Source organism: Podarcis filfolensis (assembly GCF_964270895.1).
Source record: "Podarcis filfolensis genome assembly, chromosome: 2".
In the NCBI taxonomy this organism is placed as follows: Eukaryota; Metazoa; Chordata; class Lepidosauria; order Squamata; family Lacertidae; genus Podarcis; species Podarcis filfolensis.
Genome location: NC_139605.1, coordinates 121400514 through 121419916, shown reverse-complemented (window position 1 = coordinate 121419916; position 19403 = coordinate 121400514).

Below are 19403 nucleotides of genomic sequence, written 5' to 3'. Positions count from 1 at the left end.
GCTGAAGATGGCATCAGGGTCATCATGTGTCCTACTTTGCACAGGGCAGTCCTCTCTTTGAAGGGCTGGCCAGCAGTTATTTCTCAGTTTGTATTTATCATATGCAAATAGGTGTCTTCTTCTGTTCCATTTTGGGTGATGCAAATTCTCTCTTTCTTTTAGCAATGTCCAACTGGCCACCCTAGACGGGCACTTGCCATCCCAAGGCTTCCCTGGAGTTAGGAAGGTCTTCAGCTTCTGCTGTCAGAGAGGATCAGGAAGAGACAAGCACACACCACTGATTGCAAAGCAATTTAGTAATTAAGATGTTGTCATCCAAAAGCTTTGGAGGAAGTGGCAGTGAAGTGATTAGCCTGAAAAAAGAAGAACTTGTAAAAGCACAATAGAGATATCTGCCCCCACTTCTTTTCCATCTGACGAAACCAAGGAAGGAGGAGATGGGGTGGTGCAGGCAGTAGTGTGGCCGGGGGGGGGGAGCCTGCTTGAGAGGAAGTTTCTCAGCGGGCTGAAGAGAAGGGACCATCTGCTGCCCTTGTTTCTTCTGTAACAAAATGAGGCTGTGGAAGAGAAAGGCAGCCTTCAGAAGCAGCTCTTTGGGTCAAAATACACATAGGATCAAAGTCAATGTTCTGTTATTTGAGGGCCCCACTCTCCACCTTGCCCTTGAGATAGAGAATTCTCATGAACACGGAAATGGAAGCGAATATTGCCAGTTGTCACTTTTTAATCTAGAATGGAAATCCATCCAGCAAATACTAGATTGCTATGTGCTTTCATTATTTTATTTATTTAAATATATATAATTTTTATTAAATTTTCTGTTTTACAATTTAGAATACTCATTTAAACACCCTTAAAATATCGATGACTTCCCTTCTTCTCTTTCCATGGTTCATTTTGCATATCATAAATCCCTGCATATTTTACATAATAAACTAAACCATTCAGTATTCCATTATTACATCCATCAAAACTTATTTACACTGTTGAATTTATCTTAGTGCTGCCAATGTTTTCAAATGTACACAATTCCCCCCCATATATTCAATAAACATTTCCCAATCTTCTCTAAACGTATATTGCTTTCCATCTGCAGATGAGGCGTAAGAGATGACGTTCTCCCCTGCCCACAATTTGCATTACGTTTCCTTTGCATTGAAATGAATGGGATGCAAGAATGTAATGGCAAGATAATTTATGTGGTCAACATAATGACATAGGGTATGTAATTTTACCACAGTGGATAGTGAGACGTATAATGTGATTTTTGGTGGGCTATGAACTGCAGCAAAACAGCAGCAATGCTGCAGGTGATGAATACAGGGCAGAACAGGAAATGGTGCCTTCTCACATTCCTAGTCCAGACTGGGGAGGAAGGGCAGGGTTTAAAGCAAGGATGGTAGAGATGGAAGCGAAGGCTCAGAAAAAGCTCAATATGGAGGCCAAATGGCCAAAATATTGGGAGATTTTGGAACAGGAGGGTGACAAACTGAAATTGCAGAGTTTTGAGAAACTAAAAGATAAAGTGCGAGATTGGCTTCATTATTATCAAATAAGGGAGGTCTACAACTTGGACAAAAAAACTGGTTTCCAGGTGGAAAAATCAAAATTGGAAACAGAACTGTTAGATCCCAAAACTAAGATATTATCAAGAATGTATAACTTGCTGTTGAGATGGAACACTCAGGATGAAACGGTTAAATCTGCTATGATAAAATGGGCACAAGATGTTGGACATAACATAATGCTTGCTGACTGGGAACAGTTGTGGACCACAGGTATGAAATTCACGGCATGTAATGCCTTAAGAGAGAATATTATGAAAATGATATACAGGTGGTACATGACACCAGTCAAGCTTGCAAAAATATATCATTTGCCCGATAATAAGTGTTGGAAATGTAAAGAAAATGAAGGTACATTCTTTCACCTTTGGTGGACGTGCCCAAGGATTAAGGCTTTCTGGGAGATGATCTATAATGAAATGAAAAAGGTATTTAAATATACCTTCCTGAAGAAACCAGAGGCCTTTCTCCAGGGCATGGTCGGCCAATTGGTGCCAAAGAAGGACAGAACTTTATGTATGCAACAACAGCAGCAAGAATTCTCATCGCAAAGTATTGGAAGACACAAGATCTACCCGCCTTGGAAGAACGGCAGATGAAAGTGATAGACTATATGGAACTGGCGGAAATGACTGGCAGAATCCGAGACCAGGGAGAAGAGTTGGTGGAAGAAGATTGGAAGAAGTTTAAAGACTATCTGCAGAAACACTGTAAAATTAATGAATGCGAAAATGATGCTGGATTGAAATGAAGTGGCTTTAGCAATAAGGTTAAAAAGAATATGTAAAAATGGACTGATAATTAGATGAAAATATAAAGTTATAATATGTTAAGACATAGAATTAAGATAAAAACAAAGAGGGAAAGGATTTGCTGAATTAACTGTGTGAATTGGAATACAAAAAAGGGAGGTGTGAGGAGGCCAGGAAACAAGTAATTGAAATATAAGATATGAAAAGATTGATCTGTTTTTAATTGTTTTTTTATTTTTTCATGTATTTTGTATTTTTCTTTGTCTTTGTCTTTTTATTTTTTTATTTTTCTTTTCTTATTCTGTAACTTTCTTTTGTCTGTAAAATTTTAATAAATATCTTTTAAAAAAAAAGCAAGGATGGTAGAGGCTTTTCCCAGCCGTGTAATCTGAGATCTCTTAACATTAGCAATGGGACACCTGGGGTCCTCCGGATGTTGTTGCACCACAGCTCCTCTCATCCCTGACCATGCTGGCTGGGCCTGATGGGAACTGGAGTCCAGCAACATCAGGAGGCCACCGCTTCTCCATGCCTGATTTAGAGGAAAAAGTAGGGTGAGTGAGGGATCAATGAAAGAAAAAGCAGGGGCTGTTGCCTGGCAAAACTTTTTGACTTGCCTCTGGTCTTGTGCCTTTAACAGCAGCTTGATTGGCAGACATTATTAGCAAGCGGTCGTGCTTATCTCCATGCCTGTAATGGGAATTTTGAGGAGAGTCCAGACAGAGGCATCGGGGCTGTGAGGCTGGTGTCTGGATGTATGCATATGTTTGGGGGAAATCAATGACTGTTATTTGAAAGGGAGACAGGCTAATGGCAGCCACATTGCATTAGCAGCTGTTGGCTTTATGAAGATTTTTGTTTTGATACCCTTTCTTACAGTACTTTCTTTCTAAACAGATCAGTGCTAAGTCTACCTAAAAGCCTTGCCATCTGACTGGACTGGAAGCCCTGCCCCCAACCCCAGATGTGGTGTGTGAGTTGTGGACTCTTGGCCACGATGGGAACACTCTGCACATGCTGAGTGGTGGTCCTGTGTTATGATCACACACATCCCTGGGCTGAGCTTAGACTCTAACTCTTAGGCTTAGGGGTTTTGGCCATCCCTGTACCATGCAATCTCAAGGTGGGGAGACTGTGGCTGGACTGCCACTACCATAATATTTTACCATTGGCCATGCTGGCCGGGGCTGATGGGAGCTGGGAGTCCAACAATGGTTCTCCACTCCTGCTGAAATAGTTACGGTGGCAAGGAGTTCCACAAATCGTTCCTGCACTTTATAAGAAAACATATTTGAAACGAGGAAGAAATATCCATAGCTGCCTACAGCTACCCTGGGCTCATGTGGAAGGAGGAGCAGGATAGAATAATTAGAAATACAAATATTAATAAATAATAATAGTAAATAGCAGTAGTAGTATTACCTCTCTGCTTCAGGTTGCTGCCATGGGCTTTGCTCAGAGAAGGGGAAATGATAATGGAGAATATTGCAAGATCAGCTGCACATACAATTTGGGTTCCAGGCTGGTGGTGTGTGTGTGTGTGTGTTTTTTTGGGGGGGTGTTGAGTGAGTGAAAGAGGCGGGGTGAGGTGTGCTTTCAAGCCACTGCTAGGATGCTAGGGAGGTCTGGGGCCCAGTGCACCCCCTAAGTCACCTCCTCAAAAGGTGCAGTCTCCGTTGACCTTCTGGCTGCAGTTCCAGTGAGATCTGAATGGGAAACTGTAAGACCAGCATACAAGAAGGACCTCTCCATGTGGCACTGAGGGGGCTGCTTAAAGGTGCGGCTGTTCCTCCCCTAGGCAACGCTTGCCCACTTTTTGAGCACCAGACTTCTCATGCCATGATCAAGCATCAGGTCCCTAGCCAGGGGTCAATGGCAAACAAGCCAGGGGTTCAATGGCAAATATGCCCAGGTTTCTTGGTAGGCATGTCAATGTGCAAAGGGTTCCTGATGGGAGAAAACTTGAAAAGTGCTGGCAGCGCCTGTAGTAATCACACCTGGGGCAGTCTGACCTAGATGCATCAAAAGAGAAAAACCAACTGAGCTTGCTTCAACTCCATAAACAACTTCCTGGCATTTCAGCATTTCAGCTGATATATTTCAAACGGTGAGCCATCAGGTTCTGTTTCATGACTATTTATTTCCTCCTTCCTCCGTGTAACGAATCTCCAATTGTCTCCTCTGTTATTTAGTTCGGCTCGCTCCAGAATGGGATCCTCACGCTGTAAATCTTGGGAGGCTTGTTTTCTGTCTCACGATAATAAAAAATTCATACGGACTAATGCAAACAAACAATAAAGCAGCAGGCAATAATTAAACAGTGAATTAACAGGATTTATTTCCATCGACGACTTGGGCTGAGGGATGGAGCTACAGCAAAGAGATGTTTCTTTCTGTGCATTGATTGCAACACCTGATGCTGAAGGCCGCAACACGTGGCCCATCCTGCCTCTGAGGGCACCTTTTTTTGTTTGGGACCTGTGGCAGACTCAGGGCCAGCCCTGTCCTTAGGCAGATGACATGCCTGCCTCAGGCGGCAGATATGGATAGGTGAGGGTAGTGGCTGCCCCTTGGGCTATTCCTCCTCCAGAGGAATATTCTGTCCTCTGGAGCAGCTCCCATCTTCCTGAAATGCTGCTTAAAGGTGTGTCCATACTATCCACACTTACTTGTTATTCCCCACCCCCTTCTGGTTCCAGAATTTTTTAACCACTCTTCTACTCAGAGAATAGCCATGTGCTGTACCTAAGTGGCATTGGACTGGTCACCTCACAGATTGTGCTTTTGAGAAAGGAACCTGAGTGAGTGAGCAGGGAGAGAGGGAGCTGCATGGACACCAGCAGACACCATGCACCTGCATGTATCGCTCTGCTTCCCGCTGATGCACACGAATGCCACCATAGTTGTGCTGCGGCATTTATTTTGGTGGGGCAGAGAGCAGGTTATTGTGAGGTGTTCAGGGGGAGGACAGAGCTGTGCATGTTAGCTGGTCAGCTAACCCACTAAGTTGGCCTGCTGCTCTCGGTGGCAGCCTCCCAGCTTCTACATGTGGAATGGGAGGGGCTCCATCTAGCGTTTCACTTCTGGCAGCAAAACATCCTGGGGCGTCCCTGCAGTTGCTTGTGGCAAATGATCCTTGCTGGCCAGCCGGTGTCCCCACAAGGCATTGGTTTTCCTATCCAGTGGCAGGGAAATTTGTTCAGCCTGAGGAACCACATTCCCTAATGGGGAGCCACTGATGAAAGAGGGTGGAGCAATGGATGCAACTCTTACCTTTGTGCAATAGGCTACATTTCAGTCATGCAAAAAGCCAGAGCTTTCTGCATGCACCCATCTCCATCCTCCATCCAGGACAGAGAGTGGAAGAAGAAGAAGAGTTTGGATTTGATATCCCACTTTATCACTACCAGAAGGAGTCTCAAAGCGGCTAACATTCTCCTTTCCCTTCCTCCCCCACAACAAACACTCTGTGAGGTGAGTGGGGCTGAGAGACTTCAAAGAAGTGTGACTGGCCCAAGGTCACCCAGCAGCTGCAGGTGGAGGAGCGGAGACGCGAACCCGGTTCCCCAAATTACGAGTCTACCGCTCTTAACCACTACCCCACACTGGCTCTCAAAGGTCACTGGAAGGACCTATTTCCACCCAGGCACAACAAAAAACAACAGTGCAGACCTGGGCCCGTGAGGGGCGTGGCCTAGGGAGGCCTGAGGACCAACCAGAGGGGCCTGGATTAGGACCATGTTTGTGGGGGTGGATTTAGATACTAGGAGAGAATACATTGTTTAGATATTGTCCTTTCTTCCTCACGTTTGTGAGTACCATCCTTTGCAGCTTAAAGTTGGAAGCTAAGACAGGGTTGGTTTAACACTCTTCAAACAATAATCCAGGATGCTGGATTTTCCTGGTATTGCCTCTTTTCTCCCCATTAAAAACAACAATCATACACACATTGTTTTGCTAAGAAATAAAACATATTTACAAACATAATCTTATGTCTTGAAGTAGCAGTTTACAGTAGCAAAATGAAGGCAGGCTTAAAGCTACAAAAGTACAAAATTGAAGTTAAAAATGGTGTCTGCAGCTCAGACCTACATACATGGCCAGCTTGGCGCCATGATGAAGAGGAGGCTGCCCAGGCAGAAAGGAAATAGATAGACAAAGGAAGTGATCTCGTAGTTCTTTCTAGCCAATTTTCAGGAAAGCTCTGTGAGCCTCAGCCCTTTCATGTGCCTATGTGGCTAAACATGAATTGTTGGTTTGACAGTAATAATGTCCCACAATGTTTGCCCTCCTCCCTCTGGACCTGAGGTTCCCCACCTCTGTTCTAGTCCATGTGTGGATTCAAACTGTACAAGAAATCACCCCCAAAAGATGCACCTCTCCAAATGTCAGTGTGAAGAAGGGATGGACAAACAAGTCTGTTGCTAGTCACTTTAAAACATGTCTACCCTTAAATGCATTTTGCCCCATTCTGCCATAGACTGGCTGGAGGCACCAGTAGGAGAACCCACTGGGGAACCCCCTAGGGCGCAAGGCTCTGAGCCAGGGGATTGGTGGTGGGAGGTTGATGCCTGGTCAGAGGGAGAAGAAGGAGCAGAACGAGGGGAGGCTGGGGAGGGGGGTCAAGAGGCTGAGTGTAGGCAGACTGGAAGAGTCTCCTTTTCCTGCTGCAACCAGCTACTCTCCTCCCTGGTCTCCCAGAACATGCAGAGAAATGAAGAGGGCAGAGCAATGAGAAGCAAGAAAGCGAAGTCTTAAGCTATTGGGGAAGGACCCGGGAAGGAGTCCTAGAGAGCAGAGGGAAGATGGGAACATTGTCCACATAGCTGCGTCACTGGGGAAAGAATTGCTGAGACTACCATGCCTGAGCTGTGGTTTGTTTCCTTGAATAAAGAGTTAACTTCACCGGACTTTAGTGTCATATTGCTGATCTATGCCTGACTCCCAACCTTGACACATTCCAGCAATAATCTGTGATGGTGATGATTGCAAGTTATTACATGTCCTTCACCCTGAGCTCCCATATCAGCATTAATCTTTGCCTGGCATTGACTTGGTCATCTCTCCCGTGCCAGGCAAATAGTTCTCCAGACCATGTTGGCATCCTGCATCCCTCCACACATGCATGTTCAATGCACACAGACATTTGTGGACAGGGCTAGCAGGGCATGTAGCTTGGGGGTGGGGAGGGTGTGTGTGTGATCTGACGAGACCCCGCTCCCTGTGAGCAAAATGCCCCAAAGGCCCCTCTCATCTCTCCCCTGCTCCCTTCACAAAAGAAGGAAACTTGGGCAGCCTGTCATTCCTCCTTCGCTCGTCCTGGCTTGTATTCAGACTGCTAACTGCCCTGACTCGAGCAATAAGTACAAGAGTGTCTCTGATGATTCCGAGTAATGAGGGACTCGGGTCTCTGTCTCATCCAGAAGATGGAGATGTTGCATTCCTTTGGCGCACCTGCCTCTAGTTGTTTTTTCCACCGCAGCCAGGAGCTCATAAAGCCGCGCTCCCGAGCTCCTATTTCACATTGAGTATTGGCTATTATATAGCGCTAATATTTCTTTGATTTTCCTCCCCTCTTCCCCCCTTCCTTTCTCGCTTCCCCCTGTCCGTATTATGGTAGTTTTGATGAGTCCGTCCTTGCTAGGCGATTGCGCTTCATTCCTGAGCTGCCACCGGCTCTCGGAGAGAGAAATGAGCTTGTGTTGGAGGCATATTCATTCAGCAGAGCTTCCCAAAGGACTCTGCAGGAGAGGGGGAGAGAGGGAGGGAGGGTTGTATGACACGGTGGAGATAACAGGCCTTGCTGGCTGGCTGGTGACCCCACATGGAATTGATTTTCCACTCCGCAAGGAATTAACCGTGGATTCCGACATTATGATGAAGCGCCCCAGAGAGGATGCATGTCTCTTAATGTCAAGGCAGAGTGTCAACCAAATACAAGGTTGTGATAGAAGGAAAACAGAGGCATATGTGTTATCCCTTCCATTAAGGCCAACTAAAAGAGCCTTTGACAACCTGGTGTGCTCCAGATGTTTTGGAACAACAACTCTCATTGTTCTCCACCAGCTGTCTTCCGAAACATTGTGGGTGGATGACACCGGGTTGGGGAAGGCTGAATTAAAATATTACAAAGTTATGAGCAAGCTTTCAGTTTTCCCAAACTCTTTTTGAGGCTAGATGTTTCCTTTCCTTGGAGTAAAACTCATGTTTGAGCAGGTGGACAGGGATGAGTGCACCAAGCTCTGCCTCCTGCCATCATCCCAACCCACGGATTGTGTGCATGTGCAGGCCTGGATGAGGGCGCCTCGTTGGGAGTTCCCCAAACGATTCAGAACCCTAACCAGGTTTCTAAATCATGTGGGGAGCCTCAGCGAGTACAGCAGGGGATGAAACAGGTAACAGCATGTGAAATGTTATGATCAGGCTAGATGAGAAATAACTAAATGACAAATGTTTCTCAAAGACACTTACGAAATTTGGCACTCAAGTCAAATTAAGGCAGCAGATGTAGTGTGACTTTGGAATGTGTATTTTCAAGTGTGAACCTGGAACAGTCAGCAAATATCTAAATAATTCCAAATATTTGTTTCAGTGCTGGGGCTGATGGGAATGATTGACTGGAATTATTTTTTTCCGATAGCAGAATGGTGAATTTTCAGACTGATGAATGATCCACAGGTTAGAAAGTGCTGCTGCTGCCGCCAAGTTGGCCCTGCCTTGGGAGGCCTACAGGATTCACATCTGGCTGGTTTGGACATTCTGGAAGGGCAGGTCCCCCCTCTTTTCCCCCTTTTCTCTTATTTAAGACAGGAGTAACACAAAGGTCACACTAAAAACAGCCCTGATGGCTACATCACATATTACATTTTGCAGTGCACCTATAAAATCAGTATTGCAAGTATATCTAGGAATAATATAATGAATGAAAACAACAAGCATATGCCTGCAAATGTATATATTAGATATTTAGGGTCATTTCCCAGAAAGGTGGGGTTAGGTGCAGCTCCACAGCTGGCCAGCATGTCATGTAGAAGAGATCCCTTAGGCTTTAATTTTGGTGCTGCGTGGCTATGAGAACCCTTTTGTGGTCTGTGGGCCAAGCTAGGCTATTGGAATTTATTCAGCTGCCATTTTTATGTGAAGCTTCCTTACTGTAACAACTTACTGTAACAACTTAATGATGAGTTCCAGCACCTATTTTTCATGAAAAAAAAGCACTGGTACTTATACAGTTCTCCAAATGAATAGGTGTAGAAAGTGGAGTCTCCCAAGGACGGGTACTGGGACATGTACTTTTAAAACTGTTAATAAATGATGGATCTAGGGGTGAGCAGTGAGGTGGCCAAGTTTGCTAATGATATGAAATGTTCAGGGTTGCTTAAAACAAAGGGAGAACATACCCTCCAACATTTCTGCAATGAAAACAGGGACATCTTAAGGAAAAGTGGGACATTCTGGGATCAAATCAGAAACTGGGACGGCTTCTCAAAATCAGGGGTGTCCCTGGAAAATAGGGACATTTGGAGGGTCTAGAAGAATGTGAAGAGTTCTCAAAGGGTGTATCCAAACTTTAAGTAATTGAGTGGTAAGATTGCAAATGCAATTGAATCTAAACAAGTGCAAAGTTATGCATGCCAGGGCAAAAACAATCTTAAATTCACATATATGCTTATGGGGCCTGAATTGGTGGTAAACTGACCAAGAACGAGGCCTTGGGGTCATAGTGGATAGCTTGATGAATATGTTGACCCAGCGTGTGGCAGCTATGAAAAAGGCAAATTCCATGCAAGGGATCGTTAGGAAAAGAATTGAAAATAAAACTGCCGATATCATAATGTCGTGTTATAAATCTATGACATGTCTTCATTTGGAATGCTGTATACAGTTCTGGTTGCCTCTTCTTGAATATTGTAAAGTTGGAAAATGTTCAGAAAAGAGCAGCCAGGATGATCAAGGGGATGGAGAGACTCCTCTATGAGGAAAGGTTGCAGTGTTTGGGACTTTTTACTTTAGAGAAAAGGTGAATAAGATGTAACATGATAGAAGTTTATAAAGTTACACAAGGCATGGAGAAAGTGGATTGAGAAAGTTTGTCTCCATAATAACACTGGGACTCGTGAATATCCAATGAAGCTCAATGCTGGGAGATTCAGGAGCCATAAAGGAAAGTCCTTCTTCATGCGATACATAGTTACTCTATTGAACTCGCTCCCACAGGAGACAGGGATGACCACTAACTTGGACGGCTTTAAAAGACGAAGCAACAGGTATGGCAGTGGTGGTGGAAGCGGCAGGGCAGGGCAATGTTGCGCTTCCTGTTTTGCTTCAAGGAGCGAAACAGGATGTACCAACCCTACTACTGGCTAACATTCATGAGGACTTTAAAAATAATTCACAAACTGACATAGAAATCTGACAAACTGGAAAAATGAGATGCTGAAATTGACACATTTGTCCATTCCCAGAAGCACCCTAAGGGCACCCCCCCCATTGTGCGCATTGCAGAGATGCAGAGTGACACCCTTGTTGTCTACCACGCAAGTATAGAACTCCAGTCCATCCAAGAATCTTTCCCTTTTAGCTGCCTTTTGGCATTTAGCTCTCTTTGGGGAGTCTCAGGTGTGGGGAACCTTTGGCCCTGCAGATGTTGCTGAACTACAACCTGCACCATCCCTGGCCATTGGCCATGCCAGCTGGGGCTGATGGAAGCTCTTGTTCATCTTCAGGGCAAAGGGTCCTCCACACTTGAGCTAGAGTAATGAACTGGGGGATTTAGCGCCGCTTTACGTATTTAGTTGTTGCTGCTTTCTAATTGACGTTTATGTTTGCTTTTTATTCTGCTCCCTGTTTCATGTGTTTGTTTGGGACAGCCTTTTTTAATAAAAGGTATGCGAGAGGAAGAATTAAACATAAAACTGGGATCCTATTCCCCCCCCCCAAGGTTCAGGGTAAGTAACACAATTAGACACACAAATATAATTATAGATCAAAGAGACAGTTCCCTATCCCTGAAGGTCTTCACAGCCTGTTATCTCCATATCCGTAGCCTGGCCTGATGGCCACCTTAGCCAGGGAGCAGCTTTGCTTCTTCAAGCTTGTCTCTCCCATCTGCATTCTCTCCCCGCGCCCCCGCTGCACCCCGAGCCCTCCTGCCTGTGCGCCTGTTGCTATCTCAAATCCAATTTGACTATTGTTTGTGCTGTGCGTACGTCTGTTTCTCTCTCGCGCACCCCCGCTTTCGCTTTGCGCTTTGTTATTTTAATGGATTCTTTATTCCAATCCCGGCGACGCGGCGGGCGAAGGCTGAGATACTGCATCAAATTGCATTCCTCTTCTGTAGATTTCTCTCTCTCTCTCTTTTTTCCTGCCCTCCATCTTTGGGGGAGGAGGGAGGGGGAAACAATGGGAAGGAGAAAATTAAAAAACAAAAACAATTTAAAGGTACACAGCCTGCAGCTGCGCTGAGGTTTAATAGAAACTCAGAGTCCCCCTGTCACTCGAGGGCTTGTGCCTAGGTTCCTGAGAGGCTCCGAGAAGCAAACTGATCACCTGGGCCTCTGAAGGGAAGTAGCATGGGATGGCCGCCTGGTTAACCCTTCCCCACAGTCCCCCTATGAAAATTTCAGGGTTGGTTTCCCGGCCTGGCACTCGAAGCTCACTGGCCTGCTTTCATGGGCCACTATCCTTCTCCTTTTGCAACATCTCTGTCCCCTTCCTCACTCCAGTTTCCATACCTGGCTGTCACATGGAAGGGATAAGGGATATCCATATGCACCAATAAGTCAGGCTGTATATATTACGAATGTAAGCAGGCTCCAAGATTCACCTATATCAGTGGAATGTTTTTTTTCTGTTTTCCATTTTAATTCCAATCTGTTTCTGAGTCATTCTGCATTCTCTCTACTTCAACCTGTGCTTCAGGTTCCCAGCCAAAACTCTGTTTCCCTATTCACTGTAGTGGGAAATCTGAAAAATCTATAACAATTTCCAGTTGGGGCCAAAATGAATGAAATTTACCAGCGCAGGACCCTGCCAGAGTTGATTAAGCCTGTCAAACTGCGGACAAATATGTCCAGGGGCTTTTTATGGAGGAATTCACTTTCCTCCACAATCTCTTATGAGGGAGGAGGAAGACGGCTTTTGTCTCTTTCTTACTGTAAAACAATTTATAGAATTTTCTGAAGTTTCTGAATTTTGCAATGGAATTCTGAAAACAAAAAATGTGTACAGGAATGTTAGTGAAAGCAACATATAAAAATGCATCATATATGGGAATATTGTTTGCAAAAACATGTATATTAGTCAAAACTACATACAGAAATATGTTTATCAAGAGAAATCTGCACTAGAAAGCTGACAAATTTTAACAAGAGAGAGAGAGAGAGAGAACCAACCATTGCTGCAGAAATACAAACTGAATTTAATATTGGGGAAATGAGCAAATGAGAAACCAATCCCTATTAGCAACCCCGACAAGGTATGTCAGTTTCACCAGATGACAGAGAATGCAAACCAGAGAAGGAAGTCTGTTCAAGTGAAACTGACAAGGGTTTTCTCAATTTCCCATTGTCTATAAAACTATAGAAGATTAGATAGATATAGATATAGATATAGATATAGATATAGATATAGATATAGATATAGATATAGATATAGATATAGATATAGATATAGATATAGATATAGATATAGATGATATAGATATAGATATAGATATAGATATAGATATAGATATAGATATAGATATAGATATAGATATAGATATAGATATAGATATGGGTGGAGCACCAAAATGGTTGAAACGCAAGTGGAAGGCCACCCTTCAATAGGGAGAGAGACTCAAAAAGCACTGTCAATGGAAAGGTCCTCATCAGTCACCAGCACCATAATCACTGCAAGTGGTCAGAGTGGGGGACTGCGTTCTTCCTAGCCTTACGACAGAAAACTCTAGGCAAGCCCTCCTAGCTGCAAAGTCAGGTGATCCAGAGCAGCCTACCACTTCCCACTCTCTCCTATATTAAACCCCAGAGCCTGCACCCTTGTGCTCGTTGCATTGGTGTCTACTTCTGTGTATTGTTATGTAGTTGCTTGCGTGTGCTCATCTGATTATTCTTCATTGCCCTAACCTGGCTCTGCACTGTGAAGACTGTGTGAAGACCATGGCAATGAGCACCCGAGGTACTGGTGGTGTAATGTATTGGGCACAGTGAAGCCCATCATCACATGTGCCGCTTGGATGGCATTGTGCCAACGGATGCTGCTAATAATGCTCTGTTCAACATACGCTGTAGTGCCTGTTTTGTATGTCTATACTGTCATATAATGACATCATCTGTGCAAAAGGTAAGTCCAAGCAGGGAATCCCAGGGGAATCCCAGGGTCTTGAATCCCATCCAGCTCCCCCTCATTGCTGTTTCCCCTCTCCCTGGCCCACTGCTAACTTGTTTCCTAGCGCACACAGCCTCTGGCAATGAGGAGTAGAATGTACCCGCATCCATCATCTGTGCACAGAAATACATCATCTCCAAGTGGCACCTTCATTTAAAGGGCTATTATCAGAGTAATTCCACCCATTCATCATTGGGGCTCAACCTGGCACCGTGCTGTTTCTTTGGCCAGCCCTCTGAAAGCTCCAGGACAATAACAGGAATCAGAGTACAAGCCAGCATGTCAGGGGTCCTGCCCAAGAGCCTCAGGACAACCCACTTCCCCAGGGGTTGGGATCCAGAGTAAATGGGACCCTTGAGAAGAGGTGCCAAGCCTAACTCATATGTTCGTCTCCTTCAGCACGGCTGCTGTTTTGAATCGTCTGGGTTTCATCTACACATAACCTTTTACAATCTGTCTTTAGGCAAGGGTAGCCAAGCTGCAGGTCAGCTGCATCCTCTAGACAATTCAAGAAAAAAACTAAGAACAAGGCTCAGGCTGTGCACACACACCAGACTTTTAAAGCACATTTAAAGCATGTACCCCACTGAAATACTCCTGGGAACTGTAGTTTGTTATGGGTGCTAGGAATTGGATACTATTCCCAAGGATTATAGGCTGCTGGCTTGAAATTGATAGATGCTGAAACAAAAACACAATGAGGCTTATAATGTGCAATTAACTTTTATTGTGAGCCCGTAAAATGATTTCCAACCATTTTTGCTTTCATTGTAATGCTAGAGTTCGTGTGTATGTTCTGTTTTTGTTAATGTACTATGTTTACTCCTGGTTGTTTTGTATTTTAGTTGTTTGTATATGTTGCAAAACAATTCAATGAAGATTTTTTTTAAAGGGTGCTGGGAATTTTAGCCTTTGAGGAGTAAACTACAGTTCCCATGATTCTTTGGAGGAAGCTGTGTGCTTTAAATGAATGGTGTGTCCGCAGGCAGAGAATTCCCTTCCTCTCAAGTGCTTGGTGGGACTAAGGGATTTTGGGAGGAGAGGGAGAGAGACTGCAGTAGCAGAGCCTGCAAGGTGTTACATGATATCGTCACTAGGGATGATGAATTGGTGTTGTTGCCAAGGGAGGAAAACAGAACAGCAGGAGTCTGGGTGGACAGGAGAAGGTGGAGACCAGATTAGGAAAAGCAGTGGGAAGCAGGAAGCAATTAGCAATTGGCCAACGATACATGGATCCACCAATTTTCCTTTGCTAGGCCAATGCCTACTATATCACCCAGGCCCGGTATGAGGGGCAGGCCGTGATGATGACTTCACTCAGCATTATATCGCGGGGGAAACCACCTCCTCCTGAGTCCCTCTGCTACCAGTGCCCAGCGGCCACGGGAGAAACAAGCTGCAGCAGGCGCTGGGGGCACAGGGACTCAGGAGGAGGAGGTTCAGCTTGGCTGAGGAGTGCCCGGCTGCCCTCGCCTCAACCAAGCAGTTTTACGGAGCCCCCTACCTGCCACCGGCTCGCATGAGCCAGCGGTGGGGTGGGGGCTCCATTAAAGTGCTCCCACTCCCCAGCTGAGGGAGCCCTGATCCTTCTCCTGCTCGCGTGCAAGCAGAAGGATTGGGGCTGTTCAGCTGGGGAAGGGGAGGCTTCTCACACACCCCAGCTGAGGAGCACAAACAGCTTGTGTGTACTTGCTCAGCCAGGCGGCAAGAAGACTGAAAGAAGCCCAGCTCAGCCTCGCCAGTCCCGCCCCCCCCCCCGCCCATGTCAAGGCAGTGGCAGATGCTGCCTTAACCACTGCCTTGGCATAGGTGGGGGGAGGCATGAGCAGGCCGTTTCTTCATCTCGGGAGGGAGAGGCAGCCCGCTCCCCCCCCTTGCGCATGCTAAGGCAGAGATGCAAATGGACATTCGTGCTCCTGCCTCATATGCTGCTGCCTTCACACGGGGGGGGGGGCTGGAGGAGGAGGCGCTTTGGAAGAGGCAGAAGCTTCGCACGGTGGCCAACAACTGCCTTCTTCCTTCCTGCCTCCTCTCCGACATTGTGATATTGCGATGTTTAGCTGGCAGTATATTACGATGTTGGGAAGCAGTTTTGCCCAGCCCTACTTGGCATATGGGGAAAGAGTGGGCTACTAGCTTTTTCTTCAGTGTTCGGCTAACAAAATGATGCCCTTCCTTCAGTCCCAGCCAATGTGGAGATTGGCCAAGGGGGGTGCGAGTTGTAGTTAAAAACATCTGGAAGGCATGTTGATGGCTACCCCTGCTTTAGTGGTTGGCGGCAGGGTTGAGGGTGCCATTTCCTGTTATTTGCCATGTATTAAAAACAAGTTTGTGGCATGGGTTCTTCCTTCTTACATTATATTCATGCCATATGTAATATTCTGCCAGCTCTGCATTCAGAGATATCTGGTCTGAATTATTAGAGCCCCTTTGGTCTTGAGTCTCCCCCTTATATCTGGGCCTGTCTTGGAGCTCGCCTCCCCTTTTCTATCCCTCTCTTCCTCCCTTCTTCCTCTCTTTTGGCTATCCCTGCTCTTTCTTGTCTTCTGCACTTCTATCGTGTTCGTGTCATTGGACAGTTTAGGTGATCCAGCTTCCATAAGCACCATTGTGTTTGCTTGGTTTCATACATGCATATTAACAAAAATGTGGCAATAAAAATACATGCTGGTGGTAGCATCAGAGATTTCACTATTTGCTGTACTCTGTGTTTTATATTTTTCAAAAGGTATATGTGCTGTTTTACATTGAAATGGCCAATTGCAGTGTATTAGATCTACTCCTGGTTATGTTCTCGCCCCTCCATCTGCCAGTATACAGCACTGCAAATGACATGTCACCTGCAGCTGTTTATACACAAGGACACACACATGCAACCTCTCCAACCTGTCCAATGTGTGTCCCGGTATTCTCAAAGAGTCTTCTACTCCCCCAGCAGCATTGCTTCCTTTTTTGGCACCCAGGGCACTCGCGCCCAGGCGTGGGGGCATGCCGCAAAGAGTCAACAGAACCCACCAGGCCAGGCCAGCCCATGCCGCCAAAGCCATGGAGGGCATGTGCATGGGGTGCATAAGATTCATGGAGCCCCCACACCAGCGCAGCCCTGTAGGGAGGAGCCTAGCTGGCCAACGCAACCCTTGGCAGACAAATCCTTCCCTGGCCAGATGACCATTCATTGGGGGGGTCAAGGACGCCATGGCGAGGCCAGGCTGGGCTCCAGGGCCCACAGACCGCTGGTGGCGAGCAGGGTGGGACAGGACAGGGCTCCCTGCATGGGGGCACCTAGGTGATGCCCCCTAAACATCCTGTGCCCAGGGCTACGCCCCCTGCCCCACGCTAAGCCCCTGGTTCCCCCTGGTGAACAGACTATCCTCAGTATTGAAAATCTGGTGAGATGGGGACTAGACATTGCTCATCTTCCAGACAGATGGCATCAGTATGTTGGGAGCAGCAGGTGTTTGTTTGTTTTGTTAACTGGAACATAGGAAACTGCCTTATACGGAGTCAGAGCATTGGTTTATCTAGCTCAGAATTGTCAACACTGACAGCAGGAGCTCTCCAGGATTCAGGCAGGGAGCCTCTCCCAGCTCCACCTGGAGACCCCAGGGATTGAACTGGAGAACTTCTGCATGTAAAACAGAAGCTCTACCACTGAGCTACGGCCCAGTATGAGGGATATGACTTGAAATAAAGCAGCTTCTCTAATGTTCCTAGAAGTCCCAATTTAGCTGGTGCCCCCTTCACAGGAAGTGCTTAACATTATGGCTATCCCAGCAGAGGGAGCTACTCCAAGAGGCCGAGCTATACAAACCAGGATGTCTCTGGATCAGACCTCACCTTTGCCAATGAGTTTACTTAATTTACTATCTCTCAGTCTAGGGTAGCCAACTAACCCCCAAAAACACAGTTTCGTTTGCTCCTTCACCTTTAACGGCAGCTCAGTCTGCAGAAATCAGCAGGTGAAGCTTTTCAGAGAATGGAAAGAAATATGATCCCAAGTTGATTTTTGTATGGGCTGATTAAGCACTTCTCTTCCAACTGAAATATGGGAATAAGAATGCTGCTCTACCCCAGAGTGGTGTCATAAAGATTACTGAAAGAATGTCAGCTAGGTGCTTTGAGGACTTTCCTGGTGCAATATGATGCATACCTGATCAGAAGTTAGCCCCACTGGGTTCAGTGGGGTTTTCTCTCATAAAAGTGTGGAAAGGACTGCAGCCGCAAGTGCTTTGCAAATGTTAATAAAGAGGGCTTATTTTTGCCCATGTGGACCCCCCCCCCAATCTTGGTCTCTGCTCATTCTGCATTTTCTCTGAACCTTTGCTTGGAAATAGGGAGAGAATGTTGGACCAGCTGCAGGACCCCCGGTTCCTTTCCTCCTCTGCCCTGGCGCTCCTATTCTAACCCTGCCATAGCAGCTCACTCCAGCTGGGACTGTCAATTCACCAGGTATTCTGCTCCTCTCTGCTCTCAGTGCCTCCCAGGAACAGGGATGATGTGCACATCATCCCTGGGGTTTTCCCATTAGGCAAGGCTCAAGGTCCAATCTCCCAGAAAATCCAAGCAAATTGCCTTTGTTTGGTGGAGCAGCTCTTCATTTGTGGCACCAATGACAATGTTTACTAATAAAGTGTTTTATGATTACAATATTAGTATGCATTTAACACAAAGTGCGCCTTTGTTTTCTGATGGTAGTCTGATTTTCCCCCTTTTATAATTGCTGGCAAATATGAGCCCGGAAGGTAGTATGGGCTAGGAGCATTTTCATACATCAGGTTTTAAATTGCCTTTGAGCTTTTCTGCACCTACTTATATTACATTTGACTGTGGTGCTGATATGGAAGAGAAAACAGAGGGGAGGCGTATTTGATGCAAATGAGCATCCTGGTGAATGTAGGTCTTATATCCATGCTACTACAAGTCCCATTAAAGCAGTTTGTTTGTTCCACATGTTTTTACCCCACCTTTTGGGCAATGGTTCCCAAAGCACAACACAACAACAATATATTAAAATTTGGTAAACCTACAATTAAATCAGTTGATAAAACCAGGCTTTGCAATCACAAAGAACAATTCAGCTATATTTAAGGGAGGGAGCAGCGATCCTTCAAAAACCTGGTGAAATAAAACCATATTAACATACTTCCTGAAAATAATCAGGAGCCTTGTAGTGGAGAAAGTTGGTTCCAGAGGGATGGTGCCACTTTCAAAAAGGCCCTGCCTATGTGATTGATCACGTGCTAGAAAGGGTGCCCAGAACAGGGTCATATTCAAGTATCTTAATATATGAGAAGCTTGATATGGAAGGAGGCACTCTTTGTCATCCCTGGGCCACTGAAGGCTTTACAACAATGCTGCAGACCCTCAGGCCAATGAGCCAAACACAACACCACAAGTCTTTCTAACCAACCCATTAGCAACACTGGAACAATAGACTGAGCACATGGTCACAAAATTCTCCACTATGGTGTGATGTGTAGCTATTCAACTTATATTACGATGATGATTTCTGAATGTGCATATAGACGTGCATATAGATCTGCATCTCCTTTCGCCCCTTTATTGTGGCAATGCATTTCCTCTCCTTTGGCGATGTGAGATTGGCCACCTTAGCCCCAGGCTCATGTGCTGGGCCCACAAAGATTAAAGTGTTCTTGTCTGAGAATAACCACTGAAAATAAATTTGTCACCCCTCCTT